Source organism: Somniosus microcephalus, chromosome 4 (assembly GCF_052327205.1).
Source record: "Somniosus microcephalus isolate GS21.2 chromosome 4, FLI_Smic_1.0, whole genome shotgun sequence".
In the NCBI taxonomy this organism is placed as follows: domain Eukaryota; kingdom Metazoa; phylum Chordata; class Chondrichthyes; order Squaliformes; family Somniosidae; genus Somniosus; species Somniosus microcephalus.
The window spans coordinates 73,602,477-73,608,813 of NC_140990.1; the positions used below are offsets into that span (position 1 = coordinate 73,602,477).

At 50.6% G+C, this 6,337-nt stretch overlaps 1 pseudogene; it reads right to left on the bottom strand.

The window, feature by feature from the left end:
- Positions 1–726: 726 nt before the first annotated feature.
- On the bottom strand, positions 727–2,607 carry LOC147119229 (uncharacterized; annotated as a pseudogene).
- Positions 2,608–6,337: the final 3,730 nt, after the last annotated feature.

Genomic DNA, 6,337 nt, shown 5'->3' on the forward strand with positions numbered 1-6,337 from the left:
CGGGGTGTGAGCAGCCCGCGTCCCCCCGGGGTTCATGAACCCGCTCCCTGAGCTCGGGGTGTGAGCGGCCCGCGTCCCCCCCGGGGTTCATGAATCCACTCCCTGAGCTCGGGGTGTGAGCGGCCCGCGTCCCCCCGGGGTTCATGAACCCGCTCCCTGAGCTCGGGGTGTGAGCAGCCCGCGTCCCCCCGGGTTTCATGAACCCGCTCCCTGAGCTCGGGGTGTGAGCGGCCCGCGTCCCCCCGGGGTTCATGAACCCGCTCCCTGAGCTCGGGGTGTGAGCGGCCCGCGTCCCCCCGGGGTTCATGAACCCGCTCCCTGAGCTCTCTCACCTGATGTGTCAGCGGCTGCTGCCAAGGGCCGCGCATGCTCAGCTCACCTTCCGTTGTTCAGGGTTAAATGTCAAGCCCCGCCCCTCACACACTCCAATTGATTGGAGGACCAACCGCCCGCTGCCTGAAAGGGTGGTAGAGGCAGGAACCCTCACAACATTCAAGAAGCATTTAGATGGGCACTTGAAATGCCATAGCATACAAGGCTATGGACCAGGTGCTGGAAAATGGGATTAGAATAGACAGGGCTTGATGGCCAGCATGGACATGATGGGCCAAAGGGCCTCATTCTGTGCTGTATAACTTTATGACTCTATGCGTCTTCTCGTATCATAGAGAAATCAAATATTTGACACACTGTGTTTGAAACAAAGCTGATTTATTACATATTTATTCAAAATATTAATCTCCATTTATAGGGGTTATTAACATCAGCAGAAACAAACCCCAACTGTCAGAGTGAACATGGTTCTGTCCTGGATGTGGTTAACAGCAGCAATAACAGCAGAATCCAACCTCTGTAGTCGATCGTGAACTTGCTGTTGTCTCAGCAGGTTGTATGACTGAGTGAATCCCTTCCCACAAATGGAGCAGGTGAACGGCCTCTCCCCAGTGTGAACTCACTGGTGATTAAACAGCTTGGATGACAAAGTGAATCCCTTCCCACACTTAGAGCAGGTGAATGGCCTCTCCCCAGTGTGAACTCGCTGGTGTGTCAGCAGTGTGGATGACTGAGTGAATCTCTTTCCACACACGGAGCAGGTGAACGGTTTCTCCCCAGTGTGAGTGCGTTGGTGGTTCTGCAGATCAGTTTTGCTTTTATACTTCAGATCACAGTCAGAACATTTAAAAGTCCTCTCCTCTGTGTGAATACGATGGTGCCTCAGAAGGTGGGATGACTGACTGAATCCCTTCCCACACTCAGAGCAGGTGAATGGCCTCTCCCCAGTGTGAACTCGCTGGTGTGTCCGCAGGTAGATGACTGAGTGAATCCCTTCCCACACACGGAGCAGGTGAATGGCCTCTCCCCAGTGTGAGTGCGACGATGCATTTCCAGCTCAGATGGGGAATTGAATCCCTTCCCACAATCCCCACATTTCCACGGTTTCTCTGTGGTGCGGGTGTCCTTGTGTCTCTCCAGGTTGGATGATCACACTGAACACGTGTACGGTTTCTCCCCGCTGTGAATGGTGCGAAGTTTTTCAGGTTGTGTAAAGATTGAGACAAACATTTCTCTTTCCACATTCAAAGGCCAATTATATTTAGGTCCTGATGAATTGAGTGACTGTCAGGTCTTGACGTGACGTTTGGTTTAAGTTTCTCGCCTGCAAATCCTCCCCTTCTAATATCCTGTAAAGGGAAGTTACAAAAGTAATCACCGTAAGTACAGGATCGAAATTCAGGACAGACAACTCTAGTTGCTGTGGAACATTCTTTCTTCTCTTCTTCCCCAAAGCTGTAAATTCCCGTCCCACAGACTCTCGCTCCTTCCTGTGCCGTCTCCAACATTTTTCCTGTCAGTCAAATTTTCTCCCTGCCCTGAAGCTGTTGACTCTGGCTGGGTTCAGTTCTACACTCACTGGTTCCCCTCTCCTCCCCTGAAGGTGCTGACTCTGGCTGGGTTCAGTTCTACACTCACTGGTTCCCCACCCTCTCCTCCCCTGAAGGTGCTGACTCTGGCTGGGTTCAGTTCTACACTCACTGGTTCACCACCCTCTCCTCCCCTGAAGGTGCTGACTCTAGCTGGGTTCAGTTCTACACTCACTGGTTCCCCTCCCTCTCCTCCCCTGAAGGTGCTGACTCTGGCTGGGTTCAGTTCTACACTCACTGGTTCCCCTCCCTCTCCTCCCCTGAAGGTGCTGACTCTGGCTGGGTTCAGTTCTACACTCACTGGTTCCCCTCCCTCTCTTCCCCTGAAGGTGCTGACTCTGGCTGGGTTCAGTTCTACACTCACTGGTTCCCCACCCTCTCCTCCCCTGAAGGTGCTGACTCTGGCTGGGTTCAGTTCTGCACTCACTGGTTCCCCTCCCTCTCTTCCCCTGAAGGTGCTGACTCTGGCTGGGTTCAGTTCTGCACTCATCAGTTGCTGTCCAATGTGTGACCTGTGTGCCCCATCTATGTATCAACTCTATGGGAATTAGACCGAATGTGCAGTCCCTCTGGGGACCGGACCCCCGGCCCGAATCAAAGGTTTCAGAGGAGGGGAGATTGATGAAACTATTTGATAGAAGGTGTGGTGGTGAAATGTTGGGTGGGTGCTCAGCATCTCACGCATTGTGTATGATTAACATTCCACATGTCTGAACCTTTCATTCCATCCCTGATTTGGGCATCTCTTGAGTTGGCACTTCTTGTCCCATTAGACCGAGTTGGTGCAACAGGAGAGCCAGGGATCAGGGGGATATTGGACAGGAAGCACACAGCACGGACATTACACTGCAGTTGGGATATGTGAGAGTGTTACAGTGAGGGCTTCGGGCACTTTATTAAACAGACACACAGCAGAAGCACATTGATCTGATGGGAGATCACTGACACACAAGCAGCCAGCGGTGTGGAGCCTCCTGAGAGTCCGGCCCCTTTACAGCCAGTATTTACAGGAGCTGGGTCACAGAAACAGTCTCATTAAAGTCACTGATATATTTGTTCACACAAACCAACCCCCCAAAATACTGAGTCATTTCACCTTCATTTACAGACGCTCCCTGACCAGTCCCCATTTCTCCTCCATTTACAGACGCTCCTTGACCAGTCACCATTTCTCCTCCATTTACAGACGCTCCCTGACCAGTCACCATTTCTCCTCCATTTACAGACGCTCGCTGACTTCCTGTCTGTCCCGGAGTTTGGCGCGGGGCCTCTTTGCTGAGTGAATCGGGAGAAACCGGGAAGCGGCGGGCGGATAATGTTGAGTGTTTTAATAATGGGGCCTGGGGCCGCACTCGGGGTGTGAGCAGCCCGCGTCCCCCACGGGGTTCATGAACCCGCTCCCTGAGCTCGGGGTGTGAGCGGCCCGTGTCCCCCCGGGGTTCATGAACCCGCTCCCTGAGCTCGGGGTGTGAGCAGCCCACGTCATCCCGGGGTTCATGAACCCGCTCCCTGAGCTCTCTCACCTGATGTGTCAGTGGCTGCTGCCAAGTGCCGCGCATACTCAACTCACCATCTGTTGTTCAGGTTGAAAGGTCAAGCCCCGCCACTCACACACTGATTGGTTGGAGGACCCACCGCCTGTTCGGCCCTCCAGCCATGCCCCGCTCTTCCTATTGGTCCGGAGCTCCCGTCAATCACCCGGGCAGTGTGAGCTGACCATGCGCGGACCTTGGCAGCAGCCGCTGGCACATCAGGTGAGAGAGCTCAGTGTAGTGTCCGTGTGTAGATAAAGACACTGAAGACAGGAGTTGGTTCATAGGTATTTACTAAGCAAGTCTGGGGGGGGGGTTCTAAAGGATATACACAATACACAGGCTTATATAGCCCAAGTGGCAATTACCGGCATTACGCACACCTGGGGCTCTTAAAGGCACATACACCACAATTGCTCTTAAAGGCACATACACCACAATTCCTCCCCTTCTAGCTAACTAGTACATCATATTTTAAGTAATTATTAATTACATGTTATATGCAAAATAATATACATTGCTGTATTAATTAATTATAAGTTAGTCTCTCAGGAGGCTTCCTGACTCGGTCCGGATAACGCCTCGGGGGTGTAGTAGTTTCTGGTGGTGTAGTAGGTTCTTCTGGCAAGGCTGATTCGGCTTGAAGGCCAGTGTCGGGTTCATCGGGTTCCAGTATCACCGGATCGGAGGTAGATATGGGTATCTCTACTTCATCGTTAGATGTATAGCGTGGTGGTGTAGGTTGTCCCTTTTTGGATGACTTGATGATTTGGTCAGCATGGCGCCTTATTATGCTTTCTCCGATGTCCACAGTATACATCAGTGGTCCTAGTCGTGTGCAGATAGTTCCAGGCTGCCATTTCTCGGTACGGTAGTCCCGGGCCAAAACCGGTTGGCCTATCTGGAAGGTCCAAGTTGGCCTTTCATTCATGCCCTGAAACTGCCGGTTCTCCACGTCCCTTCGGATGTTGGGCTTGACCAAATCCAGCCGGCATCTTAGGTTTCTATTGTAGAACATCATGGCGGGAGTTTGGTTTGTAACCATATGTGTTGCATTCCTATATGCAAATAAGAAGTTATCCACCTTGTGCTGAAGTTTTATGTCTTTATTACCCATGGCTTTTATGGCCTTCTTAAAGGTCTGGACAAACCTTTCAGCCAATCCATTGGTGGCGGGATGGTATGGGGCGGACGTGTAGTGCTTTACCCCATTGTTCTTTAAGAACTTTCTGAATTCTTCGGACACAAATTGCGGTCCATTATCAGAACATATCTGTTCCGGCAGCCCATTCCTGGCAAATATGGTCCTTAATACTGTGATGGTTTTTTCCGTGGTGGTGGAGGACATCTTTATTACCTCCGGCCACTTGGAGTGTGCATCAACTGCGATTAAGAACATTGAGTCCATAAATGGACCAGCAAAGTCGATGTGCACCCTTTGCCAGGGAGATGAGGGCCACTCCCATGGATGTAGAGGGGCCTGTGGCGGAGCATTTTGGACCTTCTGGCATTCTAGGCAGCTCTTGGTCATGTCTTCGATGTCTCCATCGATACCTGGCCACCATACAAACGCCCTAGCTAGGTTCTTCATTTTCACTCCACCCAGATGCCCCTCGTGAAGCTCCTTTAGCACTTTATCCTGGAGTTTGGGTGGAATCACCACTCTGGATCCACACATCAAGGTTCCTCGGCACACTGACAGCTGTTCTCTTCTTTGCGAGAATGCTGGCAACAGTGGTTCGCCATGTGCTGGCCATCCCTTCATTGTTAAATCGTAGACCCGTGAGAGAGTAGGGTCATTTCTGGTCTCCCTTTCAATGGCAGAATTTGTCACCGGTCGACATTCCACTATGGTAGAGTGGAATATCTCTACTGGGTCTACTGTAGGTGCCTCTTCTATCGTTGGCAACGGTAGGCGCGATAAACCGTCAGCATTCCCATGCTGTTTTGACCCTTTGTATTCAATGTTGTATTGGTGTGCCCCTAGAAAAAGGGACCACCTCTGTAGTCTTTGTGCCGTCGTAATGGGGACACCGTTCTTAGGGTTGAATATGGAGATGAGGGGTTGATGGTCAGTCAGCAAGGTAAATTTTTGTCCGTGTAGGTAATGGTTGAATTTCTTCACTCCCCATACCAGGCTGAGTGCTTCCCTGTCTATCTGGGAATAGTTACGCTCAGCTGAGTTCAATGAGCGTGACGCAAAAGCTATCGGCCGTTCCGAGCCATCAGGGAATCTATGGGACAATACCGCTCCTATGCCGTAAGGGGATGCATCGCACGCCAGTCTGATTGGTAGTGATGGGTTGTAATGAGCCAAAACTTTCTCGGATGTGATTAAGTCTTTACATTTATGGAAGGCATGTTTACAGTCTTCGTTCCATTTCCAAATCACTCCTGTGTGTAGAAGATCATTAAGAGGGTGTAGAATAGTTGATAAGTTCGGTAAAAATTTATGATAGTAATTTATTAATCCCAGGAATGACCTCAATTGTGAAACATTTTCAGGTGCTGGGGCTTTTATAACTGCTTCAATTTTTTCAGGTGACTTATGCAACCCTTCCTTATTAATTATGTGGCCACAATATGATATCTGATTTTGGAAAAATTCGCACTTGGGGCGATTTGCTCGTAGGCCCCGTTCTTTCAGCCTAGTGAGTACCTGCTCCAAATTGGCAAGGTGCTCGTTGTCGTTTTCCCCTGTTATAAGGATGTCGTCTAGGTAACACTGAGTCCCCAGAATCCCTTACAGGACTTGCTCCATAGCTCTTTGCCAGATAGCTGGAGCTGATGCTACTCCAAAAACCAGTCGATTGTACTGGTACAGGCCTTTGTGTGTGTTTATTGTGAGATACTTTTTAGAGGTATATGCGAAAATAGCCTCTC